Source organism: Choristoneura fumiferana, chromosome 12 (assembly GCF_025370935.1).
Source record: "Choristoneura fumiferana chromosome 12, NRCan_CFum_1, whole genome shotgun sequence".
Taxonomy (NCBI): domain Eukaryota; kingdom Metazoa; phylum Arthropoda; class Insecta; order Lepidoptera; family Tortricidae; genus Choristoneura; species Choristoneura fumiferana.
The window spans coordinates 10070483-10084163 of NC_133483.1; the positions used below are offsets into that span (position 1 = coordinate 10070483).

Consider the following 13681-nt stretch of genomic DNA (forward strand, 5'->3'; position numbering starts at 1 on the left):
TACAAGCTTTGCTTAGTTTGGGACTAGGTCAAAGTTGGTTAATAAAGTGTCCCCAGTGATATTTATTTATTTATTTAATTGCAGAAAATCTTATATACGAATTAAGTTTCTATTTAGTACAATCCTTACATACGAGTATTTTAGTGATAGGTACCGTTTACAGTCAGCCAGCAAACGCAATATACAATTTGTTGAGTCTTTGCTATCTATTCAGCTAAATTAAATGATTTTCTTTCCACCAACGTATAGTTAAAAAATTTAACCTTTATTAATCTACTATCTCCTGGCCCCAAAACTAAAGGCAGTGTAAGGTGTTGATGCGAGAGAACAGGCGAGCTATAAAATCAGATGCGGAAATTTATTCAAGCCCATTTTAGGGCCCCGTCACGTTCTCAAGTCGGGAGTTAGTCACGGGTCAGGGGGCTTGGACTGGCGCCTTTTTATAAGGGTAGATGGAAAATTAGGGTAATATGAATAGCTAGTCAGCGGTGAGGGCAACCCGATGTTAAACCTAATAACGTTTGACGCCACTTCATAAATTTTTGCAATTTCATTAAAAATAATATCTAACTGCTACACGAAGGTGTGGCAGGTTATGATGATGGGGATATTGTGAATCTTCATTAGATGTTTCTAAAACTTAGGATTTTTAAAATATCTTTGCTTAAATTAATACGATTTTTGGCGGTTAAAATCAAAACGTTATGGATTTATAAGGCTGCATTTCAACCAGAGATGTGCGAGGGTGTGTTTTTCATGGACCAATAGAAACGCTTCATTTACCTCGCCTCCCTCTGCTCAGCTGTTTCGACCAAAGCGATGCTGTGCGAAGATAGGTAAATGAAGAACACAGTCCATGCTGCACATCCTTGCACATCTCTGGTGGAGACGCAGCCTAACGTTGAATTCATAAACCGATATTTGAGATGAGTGACTTCAAATTACATTTCAGATGATGAGTAAACATAAATTTGTTCGATTTTTATGTTTTATTTTGTTGTTCATTAGTTTATAATTTTGTATTTTTAACTGACCTTAAAAAAGGAGGAGGTAATCTTCTTTTGTAAAAAGTACCTATAACTAACTCCTCGAACGTATGAAACTAAAGTCAGGTCAGGTGTTAATCGTAGTTCTATCAAATCCCCCACAGTTTTTCAGAGGGAAAACTTCAACAACAACCCAAATCCTTTCTGCTGCTTTGATCCAAGTTTGTTTCGAACAATCGCAGCTCAAACCTTGTCGACAACAATGCGATGAACTCGCACCTTAGTTATTAAAATACCTACCTATTCTTAAGTCACATAAGATTTGGACCCAAAGCTAAGAAAGTGTAACCAACATCTAAAGTATAAACAAATTTGTTGGAGTTGATTTATTCACATAAGAACATAAATATTGGCTTTTACCATAAAATTTTAAAATTCTATTGGGCAAAAGCATATTAGCAGATAGAATTAGATTAGATAGGTCAAATCGATAAGTCTCAATATTTCCAGCCTTAGTATTAGATCTGCCTAATTTACCCACTTGTTTGCACATAAGTAGTATCCTTTAACTAATACAATTTTACTGTGAAATAAGATAATTGAATGGACTGTTTTAGGGTTCCGTAGTAAACTAGGAACCCTTATAGTTTTGCCATGCCATGTCTGTCCGTCTGTCTGTCCGCGGATAAACTTAGAGACCGTTAGTACTAGAAAGCTGTAATTTGACATGAATATACATATCAGTCACGCCTACCTTACTTACCTCCTCTCATACAGTAAGGTGTTTTTTTTCTCGACTAACCCTATATTGTGGGGTATCGTTAGATAGGTCTTTTAAAACCATTGGAGGCTTGCTAAGACAATTTTTCTATTCAGTGATCTGTTTGCGAAATATTCAACTTTAAAATGCAAATTTTCATTAAAATCGAAAGTCCCCCCCCCCTCTGTTGGGTGGAATAATTTGAAAAAAATCAGAATGGTAGGAAATATATCAAATTTACAAGGAAAATTATAGCAGCTAAGATTGCTTGCGAATTATTAGTAGTTTAAGAGTAAATAGCAGCCTAAGGTATAAAATATAACTAAACTTGGAAGATTCAGTACACAATACGAAAAAATATTATTTGATTTTTTCGTAATAGCTACGGAACCCTATCCTAGGCTTGTACGACACGCTCTTGCCCGGTTTTTATTTTGATTTACTGTCATTTGGTGCAAATGGAAAATGGACAACTCGAAATTATACGTCAAAGCAGAAAAATGACAATTAGAAATACATCAACAAGGAAAATTGACCATCCTTAATATCGTCGAAAATTGAACCTTGTCCTATAGTAAAATTGTCAAATTTGACGTATGCCGAAAAAAAACGACTACTTGTATTTACGTATACTCAGAAATATGACGAATTGTAAAGATGTTCCACCCGAAATAATTTATTTTGGACCTACATATTAAGTTAAAACTTGATTTAGACAACATTCACTTCTTGCTTATTTCATTTTGCTGCTAATTTATAACGGATGATATTCCATTTGGGTTTAATTAATTTACGACAAGAATAAATTTGGTTGGAAATATTTTTCAGCACAATAAAATTTTGACAAAATACACTTTTTTTTTTTTATTAATATAATCGAAACAATATAAATACAATGAACTTATTATGCCACTATTGGAAAGCCCATTGGGGGTTTATGTAATAGTAGGCTTTTGTTGATATTCATTTTGGTACAAATTCAAAATGATTAATTCAAGTGGACGATTTCCAATTTACACCGAATGACAGTAAATCTTTTTTTTAAATATACTTAACAGGTATAAACCTACCGATTAAATACGTACTCATAGCAACATCGTAGCAGCGCGGTCATTACAGAGACGAATATAGCTTCACTAAAATAAAACAGCTATTATCTGCCAATTCATTTTCCACAAATCCATGTTTCCTCGTAAAGTTTCGAACCGAGATCTGCCAAGTCTGACCGATTAACAAAACATGGTTAAAAAAGTGATATTATGTTTTTGCACGTCTTGTTTTGATCTTAGTTTTTACTTTAGTCATATTTTTTTATATTAAATTATTTTGTCTGGTCTTGCAATGGCAAATTCGTTCTAACCCTTCTACTTACCTTAGCTACAAACACAAGAACAACACACAGACACACACACATTGTACTTACGTGTATTTACTACTCTTTCACGCTGAAAAGTCTACGATGTCTGTTTTGGGAGTTCCCATGAAAAGTTAGTGACAAATTCATCAATTTGTATCATAAATCGAAGTTTATTAATAATAATAATATCATTTACAATACATATATATGGCAATTCACTAAAGGGGTGTTCTTTTTATAATTATTATTTTACAGTAATATGTACATGTATTTAGTTCAGGTGTCTCAGGTTAGGTTAAGGTGTCTTCTTGTTTCATTTTTAACTTTTTTTAATATCGAATGCTTGAACCATGTGCAATACAACGTCTTAAATACGAGGTAGGACCACGCGTAGGACTGGATTAAAACAATATTTTATTTTTTTACGCAGATTAATCCTAAAAGCGTAACTTCCTGCGGTTGTTTACGTCGCATGGCCCCCGTCCAAAGTGTCCATAATTAAGGTCAGCCATACTTTACGCAACGGCTATATATAAACGTTCTCGAGGGAAGCTTGACGGACGGCAATGGATACCCTCTGAAGAGGATACCGGCCTCTGAAGTTGACCCAGCTACAAGTAGCCAGTTAAAGCATTTGAGTTTGTAAACGTTTGATGCAATAACTTCTACGTTTTTTCGAGGTAAAGCAAGTCAAATCAAAATAATTGTTAGGGCTGACCTCGAATAATGTATGTTTTGTACCAGCAGTCGCTTATTTTCTGAAAAAAGAAGCAATAACAGACTTTAAATATCTAAAATACTAACAGTACAATTAAATAAGAACTAACTAAGCATAAATGAAAAGAAACTAATAATTTAACTAAAAGTCTTAGAATAGAAGGACAACAATCCATCGATGTTGATTCAGCATCGCTCTTCGAAGTTCCATTTAAGTCCTGTTGGGATATGAATATATACGTGTTAACAGTTTATTGGACATGACGCAGCAAATATTGAATGCCGTGTTCAGTTTACTAACCGGACTTTGTATGACACTATAATATAATATGTTGATTGTCACTTTGCTGTTTGCTCTTAAAGTACCTATAAGTACATAATTTGACAATATTTCCGTAAAGTTTGGACAGTAACTGTCCTGTTGATAAGACGAACTCAAGACAATCGGATCCTAGAAAATCCTACTAGATACTATTACAAATACTAAAGTTGAGGCTTTTCTTCTTAGGAACGCGTGGAGATCAATCTGAAATTAATATCAAGTAGGTACTCAGATCTGCTTATAGTTTCGCCATGTCTGTCTGTCCGTCTATTTGTCTGTCTGTCTGTCTTTCCGCAGCTAAGCTCTGAGACCGTTAGTTCTAGAAAATCGTAATTCGGCATGAATATACATATTAGTCACGACAAACACAAAGTGGTAAAATAAAAAAACCATAAAAAATACTGTGTGGGTATCGTTGGATAGGTCTTTTAAAACCATTGGGGGGTTGCCGAAACGATCTTTTGATTTAGTAATCTGTTTGCGCAATATTCAACTTTAAAGTGCAAATTTTCATTAAAATCGAGTATCTCCCCTCTAAAATCTAAATTGTTGGGTGGAAATCAGGTTGGTCGTAAGTATATCAAATTTACAACGAAAATGATAACGGCTAAGATTGCTTGAGAATTATTAGTAATTTGTGTAAATAGCAGCCTAAGGTATAAAATAGGTAGAATCGTCACACGATAACTCTGCATAAGATATTAATTGGCAACCCAGAAAAATCACGCCGTGGTAATACTTTTTCATGTTACTCAGACATTTCTTTAATTGATCTTGAGTATTTTTTTTGAGGTTTTTGCGAATCCTTCTTTCGAAATGGTTAAAACAAATAAAAGTGGAGTTTGAAAACTTATATTCAAGATGATTACTCATTTCCAAAATGTAAAAGAAGACATGGAGTCCGTCTGTGAGCAAAAAGAGCAATGCTTACATAAAATTATAACCTCTACAAGTAAGTCCCTAATAAATTCTTGATATTTGATAGCTATTTTCTGCTTTTTTATATTATTTTCATGAAATAATATGATAAAGTAAAGATATATATTTAACTTGTATATTCGTTTTTTCAAGGTGAATTATCTGAAGCTGTTCAGACAACAAAAAAAAATTCTATTGACAAACTCAAACAAATGGATAAATTGGACGTCAGCGCAGAGGCGACATATATTCAAAAAAATAGTTCAATGACTGGTAAGATGTTGTTCGAACTTGTTTTAAAGGTCTAAATTAGTATTATTTTCTAGACTTAACATATTAACTTATTATTTGTAGGTATTAGCTTAAGAACAATTCGCCAAATCAAGCACGAAGTTAATACAAATTCAGGCATATGGGTAACTCCTGGCAAGAAACGCAATTGCCGTGCCACGAAAAGAAATATTGATGACTTCGATAAGGTTGCCATACGTAACCTGATAAATGAATTTTACTTAGTAAGAAATGAGGTCCCCACAATCGCAAAACTGCTTAGTGAGTTGCGACAATCTATTCAGTTTGATGGTGGACATGAAACACTACGCAAAATTCTACATGACATGGGATTTTGTTTCAAGAAACATGTTGAAGAGAGAACCATATTAATGGAAAAAAATGATATTGCTGCAGCGAGACACGAATACATTAGAAAAATTACAGAGGAAAGAAAACCGATTGTATATTTAGATGAGACCTATATTCATGTTAACTACAAACCAAAAAAAAATTGGCAGGGTCCGTCAACTTCTGAAATGGTCACTAATATATCAAAAGGCAAACGATTCATAATTGTACTTGCAGGCACTGAATCAGGATTTGTAAATAATGCCCTTTTAATATTTAGCAGCAAATCAAAGTCAGCCGATTATCATGATGACATGAACGCTGCCAATTTCTCAAAGTGGGTTCAAGATAAGCTGCTGCCTAATTTGGATACACCAAGCATTACTGAAAATACAAACTGAAATATAGATTCACAGAAAAACCAGAAAAATAAGACCATCACTGCGAATCGAACCCAGGTCCTCGGTATTCCGTACCGCGTGCTATACCGCTACACCACTGATGGTCAACGGTACCGACACGAATTTCCCTTATGCACCTCATATCTCAGCTTGTTTGTTTCTTATTTAGCCACTTAAGCAGTGACGCTAGCGACATCTATGCCGTAGCCCTCATCGAGAAACTTTTTCGGCACTACATTGGAACTAACCGCTCACCAGGACAAGAGATATCATTACTAAGCAATAAAATTAAGATTGGTTTTTTGGAATCTTTTTGTATTTTTTATTTCAATTCCAAATTTTTACTTTTACGGTCATCCCGTGAAACCTAAATTGAAAATACAAACTGAAATATAGAAAAACTAGCTTAAGCCCGCGACTTCGTCTGCGCAGATCTAGGTTATCGCGCGGTGGCGCCTCTACCGGAATAAAAGGTATCCTATGTTGATCTTGGGGTTCAAAATACCTATATACCAATTTCATCAAAATCGGTTCAGTGGTTTCGACGTGAAAGCGTAACAGACAGACAGACAGACAGACAGAGTTACTTTCGCATTTATAATATTAGTAGGGATATATATTGTATGAAAATTTGGAATTGAAATAAAAAATACAAAAGATTCCAAAAAACCAATCTTAACCAAGCATTATAGTTATGGACAATGCAAGTTACCACACAATTTAGATTAATAAAGCACCGAATATCAGTTCAAGGAAACAAGCAATCCGAGATTGGCTTACCTCAAATAACTTTCCTTGGGAAGAAACATTCACCAGGGCTGAACTTTTAACTTTGGTAAAACGCAACAAACCCGACCCAATATATTATATTGATGAGCTGTTAAAAGCAAATGGGCATGAAGTATTGCGGTTACCCCCATACCATTGCCACTTGAACACTATTGAACTAATATGGAGTATGACAAAGCGAAAAGTAATCAGCGAAAAGTACAGTCACAGAAAGTACAGTCAGCAAAAATCTTGAATTAAAAATGAAATTTTTAACGACAACTTATTTTATGTCTATCTATGTCAGTTACCATCTAATATGACCCCACACTGGCGTACGTCTTGCTTAAGAGAGGGGATTTGCAACACTGAGATGCCTACAAAGAAACCGACTTTGTACGGAACCTTCAGTGCGCGAGTACAATTCGCACTTGGCTGATTTTTTAACTCTTTCTCGCTAAAACGGTTAGACTGATTTGGATAAAATTTGGATCGAAGACAGATGACTTTTTGTACGGGAGTTTTTCATATACAATGAGAATGAATACCACGATGCCCTTTTTTGGGGATTAATAGGTAAAGCCTTGACCTACGTATTAGTTTTCTAAACGAAATCGGACGGAGATAAGGGCTAAATTTCAATTTTTTATTATGTAAGAGGAGGCAAAAGAACAAGCGGCCACTCGAAGAGATTGACGGATTGTGTCAATGGAGCGCAGCATGACGAGAACAGCGGCCCGCACTCCTTTGACAGGAAAGTTCATAGTGTCCCATTTGGTTGCCACTAGCATCACAGGGGCTTTTGCAGGTGGTAGGACCTTGTGCAAGTTCCGCCCGGATTGCTACCACCATCTTGCTCGCTAATCCTGCCGTGAAACAGCAGTGCTTGCACTGTTGTGTTTCGGCGTGGAGAGTAAGACAGCCGGTGAAATTACTGGCACTTGAGGTATCCCACCTTAGGCCTCTAGGTTGGCAACGCATCTGCAATCCCCCTGGTGTTGCAGGTGTCTATGGGCGGTGGTGATCTCTTATCATCAGGAGACCCACTTGCTCGTTTGCCATCCAGTTGAATAAAAAAAAAAGGGGCAAAAATGTGATGAACACAGCGTCTGATGTATTGTGTCTTGAATCGTTAAATAGACAAAAACGTTTGTTTTTTCCGCAAAATATATTTTTGATCATCATCATCACAGCCGTTGGAAGTCCACTGTTGGACTAATACCCCCATAGACCTCCAGTTGCTTAATAGTATATTTTACCAAATAAAAAATAACAAGATTTAAACGTAAAAAGTTCAACCAAAATTAGTATAATTTCAGTTAATGTAACCTCAACAGACAGACAATAGAACATTGCCACTGACAGATGACTATGATCTGTTTGGGTAGCGGGTGAAACTTAAAATAAATAAACAAAGTCTAACGTTAACTTCCTATTGAACTTGTGACCAGGATACGGGAAACATTTTTTGTTTTATCTAACTTGACTCCAAAGAAAAGAGATGTAGAAGTTACGTCTCTTTAAAAAATATATCAGGCTAACCTTTGTTTACTTTTTTGCAATGAGTACAGTAACTAAAGGATACAGATACTAACTACGTGGATATTCCCATCTTAATAAGTAAAAATTCCATGTTAGTTAGCTATAATTCGTTTTTTTTAATTAATACTGCCAGATTATCGCGCATTACACATTCAGTTCAGAGAATCGGAGCGCAGCTCATAAAATGTCAATTCAAGTAACAGAGCTTTTAACTTAACCACAGTAATCATCATGATGATGTACAACTAATAAATACTGCTTTCAATAATATGTTTTTTTTTATTTTTTTATTCGTTAACTTAAAGTTTTAAGTATATATACAAATAGTTCGAGTTGAATAACAATGTGATTAATTATTACTAATAAATTGTAATCAAATACTCTTCAAGAAGCTTCAATGAGAAAATTGTTTGCACGCATACTATCTACTATTAGATTAAATATAATAACTCCGGATAACTCACGTCCTAAATTATAATTATTTAATAAATTCATAAATAATTAAAATAACTAATTAATTAATTAATTTATATTAATTGTATTAGATTGTTAATAGTATGTATCTTTCATATTATACGTATACAATTGAATTGTGTCTGTCAAACTTATCAGAGGTTCGGATTCACCTACTTCACGGCACTGCATAGCAAAGGCCGACCCGCTTAAATTTGCTGCAAAGGCGTGTATTTACAAACCGCAGTGCTTCAGACGCCGTTGAATTTCTCTTGGCAACTAATTTTGAGGTTGGTACAAACACACGGCTCATTAAGCTGTTTATATTTACCGTGGAGCCTAGCTGCGTTGATTGGCTTAGAGCAAATAAAACTGACTACGCGCTCTAGAGTTCCAGGCTTAAGTCTGAAAAACGTTTGTCTGAAAGTTTGATACTAGACATGCTAGACTATCAGGAAAAATGAAGGTCAGATTAGAGTGAAGGTGCTATTTACTATCCATCCTTACTAATATAATAAATGCAAAGCAAAAGTGTCTAACTCTGTCTTAGAGCTCTGAATTGATTAAGATATGGTAAGATAGTTAAAAACATTGGATAGGACAGTTTTTATTTCGGAAAATTGCGTTAGTCCCGTGGGATAGCGATAAACAAATTCTTTTCAGACGGAATCGCGAGCAAAAATAGTATGTATTTGTTTGTGTTGACTTCATACTAATTAGGTACCTACACAAGCTTTAAGTTTGATGATTTAGGATTGAGTTTGATGATCAATGTTACGTGAATAGGGAAGTTGAATAGAAACGTTGAGTACAGCATTACCTTAAATAATCTAGCTAGGCTAGGAGCACAACTGAAATACCTGGAGCAGGTTGCTGTGTAAAAATATATTTTTTATCTGAATTCAAAACTTTTGTACAAAGTTTTGTAGAAAATGTTCTAAATATAAATTAAAAAAAGCTTTACCGCGAAATTACAGCACAGGCAACCAGTGCAAATTTAATTACCCTGTCGTTAGACACACAACAAACACGAACCCCTTCATATAAATAATACAGCAAACAGACTTACGTCTTTGATGTCGCTTCGCACGCAAAGTTGGCGTCTTCGGTGGTTTTGTTTTCACACTCCTGTAGCAGTATAGGGGCTCCTCCTTGCACCCCTTTTGCTTTATCAGGGGAAGTTTGAGATTGCCGAACATTATTCATCACAGACAATACTCCATTGGTTTCACTAAAATCACTGTTTACCCCGATTTTATAAAAAAAAACGGGTTTCTATAAAACAACAAGCTTCATCGTGCTTTTGAACTTCAAACGTTTTTAAAATAAAAACAAAAACTTTAAATTTTATTTCTTGTGTTTGTATCACTCAATCATCACTAACATCCTCATCCTCATGATACGCACTTATGAGCTCCTTCACACTTTAGTCCACATTGTCGTTTTCACTCGTTTTAAGAGTTATTTACTCTAGATCACTGATACTATTTCGTTTTCAGTATCACCACGAGACGTGCGTAGCCGCGTCTCTTTCACAATTTTGTGAGATGTTTGTTTCTGCGCACGCGTCGTACTTAAATATAGAACAGGCGCGCGTCTGCCGAGCTACGTCCGCTCCGAATATTACTAATATTATAAACTGGAATGTTTGTTTGTCTGTCTTAGATATTACTACAATGTTTGCTTTATTTTTAAACGATGTTTTAAACATCAATAGATTTTATTAACTTGTGCTGAATTGGTATTACTATTTACGTATGGTATTACCATGTTTATTTTTACTGAAAGATCTTTCTTAAATGACGGAGATATTACCTCTAGAAATAAAATGAAATTGCTAATGAAGTCCGCAAATGATATCAAAACGTACATTCTGATGATTCACTATATCAATAACAAAAGTGTGCACACTAGTCAATCAAATAAACACTCAAAAAAAAGCATTTAGATATAAAAATATCTGACCAATACAACACCACAAACGTCCGAACTAGTTTAGTATTTTTAGTACCTATTAGGTAATAAATAAATCCAAATACTACAAGCAATAAAACATTAATAGCACATGGTATACCTTTTATCTCTCTTTAATGGATGTATATTGCATCCGAGACACGTGTTTGTCTGTTTGTGTTTATCGTATCCCGATCATAGTAGAAATAAAGTACCTAAAAACGGTTCGAATAAACAAACATTAACCCCCTGTTTCACCATTCATTGATTTAATTTATTTGACGGATAAATGTGATGTCGTCTCTGTTTGTTTTGTTCGAATAGACGGAGACGGCATCACATTTATCCGTCAAATAAATTTTATCAATGGATGGTGAAACAACCCCTAAATAAGTCTTACCCCATTGGACATTATTTTGAACAACGGTCAAAGTACTTTAATGGATACTTACGTAGATGTATATACGTAAGATTTAATATAATATAGAAAAAGTACTTCTTACAAATTAATTTATTGATACGAATAAATTATGGCAAATTTTATTTCTTTGCCTTATGTCTTTGCGAGGAAAACTTTAGGTACTGCTCATACGAGTAAACAAGAAACTGGCAGAAGAAAAAATAATACTCCGTGAATCACTCCGGAAACCAATGCGATAGAAATAGATCACTGGTCGTGAATGTTTTTTATGCGATCTGCAGCTCCATTTCTCTATTAACTCTAATGTACGATAATTTAAATTTAGTAACATAATCTTGCAAACGTTCTACTTACGAGCACACAAATGATAGCTGAACACGGTAAGCGTAATAGTAAAAGACGGTTAGCGTGATTTTATTGTTTAATGGTACCTAGTTCTGCCAATAAGTAAAATCTTGTAGATAGGTATTTTATAGTCTGTGTCACAAGTTCAAAAACGTACTTACTAATAGTATTATTTTGTGTGTTTGTAACGTTTTCACGTTTAACGTACTCAACCGACCCCGAACGTTCCAAATACATTGAGAAGGACATACGTTAGGATAGATTTTATCCCAAAAAATTTTATAATTCCCGCGGGCACGCAATAAACGAATTATTCGTAGACGAAGTGGCAAGCAACACCTAGTTCTTGATAAGGCCCCTAAAATATATGCGATAGTGGATTCGCAATGACGACTCGATTTTTTTTTGAGAATTTTACAACCCATTAAAAATTTCAAAGGTTAAAACAAACATGGAAGAGCAAATAAGAAAATAAAAAGTTTTATGTGTACCGTGTATATAGTCCTCTTCATCGGTTTCGATGACGGCGACCCCAAAAACTATTCTACAAATTATGACGCCAATTATGGACTCTGAAATGGCTGGCTAGGCCGAATTTACTTTTAAATACTCTCCTACACGCGTGACAGTACATTTGCCCAGCTGAGTTCTATGTATAGGAATTAGGTAGGTAGGTAGGCAATTGAGGTAGCCCATCTTAGGCCTCTAGGTTGGCAACGCATCTGCAATCCCCTTGGTACAGTTGCAGGTGTCTATGGGCAGTGGTGATCTCTTACCATCAGGAGACGCATTTGCTCGTTTTCCTTCCAGTGGAATAAAAAAAAGGTCTCACTCTCTCTACGTAATTGGCGTTTTACGTCTTAGGTGCGGACACTATTTTGTTATCTGTCGCGATTATGAAATCGTGTCGCCTAGTGAATGCAGCCAGCTAATTCACGATGTATTTATTGGCGATTCGCTTGTTCGTCGTTGCTGTTAACGTGGACACTAATGATTCGCGTTGCCGTCGCGTTCTCGCTTCGCCGTCGCCTTACCAGTGAGGCATTAGCCTCGCCGTGAAACGCTTTTTTGTGTACCGTGTAACATATTATATAACGAAAGGGTATATAATACAAACGAGACTCGTGGTGCGCGAGTTGCACTCACACTTCGCAGGTTATTCAAGAAAATGACAGAATATCAGATTCTCCCTTTCTCTCTGTCTCGCGGCGCTACAACCTTTTATGGGTTTTGGCCTGAGATTTTCCTCGACATATTTCGAATGTTTATACGAATGAGAAATAAATACTGCCAACTTGTTCATTCTTTTTGAACGCCGTGAAGCAAAAGTAAGAAAAAGCAAGACGATTCAAAATGCTTGTGCATTCGCTAATGTTATACGTTGTAGACATTTTTTTAAAAGAAGATCAAAAGACAACTACAAAGGCTACGTCAGCCGGGAAGACAAATAGTAAACGAGAAAGTAATTAGATGCCAGAACAATAAATTCCAATAATGGGAGAGACTGGTGCAAGTAAGTTTAAAATGCGTAGTTATGACTTAATACTAGCTGAATAGTAAAGCAATAGCTTCAATGTTGTCCAGTAAATGTAAAGCTGAGCATAAAATGTGTCCCACTAATATTATTATATGTGAAAGTTTGTAATTCAGTTTATTTGCTACTTCATCACGTCTAAAACACTGAACCGATTTGGATGAAATTCGGTATACAGATAGTTTGAGTCCCAGAGATGGATATAGATTAGTTTTTATCCCGGAAAATTGCATAGTTTCCGTGGGATACCGATAAACGAAAACTATCAAAACATAAATGTGAAATGAGAGCCAAGTTCAAGATTATGATTATATGCCTTAATTGTTGACCTTAACGACATAAGAAGTGAGAGCTAAATGGGTGCCAAGTGCCCAGGTGCCAAGTTCAATGGTCAGTCCTGACATTTATTTATAACAATATAAAATATTTTGTAACAACTTAAAGGATAATATATTGAAGCCAAATATATTGCAGTAAGGTCGGACTTGGCTACTTCTCATATACGAATTATTAGTAAGTAAGAGCCCTATGTTCGATGGCTAGTTTCTACCAGCAAGTCAAAAATTTTCGGAAGAATAAAATA

At 35.3% G+C, this 13681-nt stretch overlaps 1 protein-coding gene across 2 annotated transcripts in view; it reads right to left on the bottom strand.

Moving 5' to 3' along the window:
* Grip (Glutamate receptor interacting protein) overlaps nucleotides 1-13681 on the bottom strand; it is a 279195-nt gene that overhangs the window by 75035 nt on the left and 190479 nt on the right. The gene's annotated exons all lie outside the window — the stretch shown is intronic.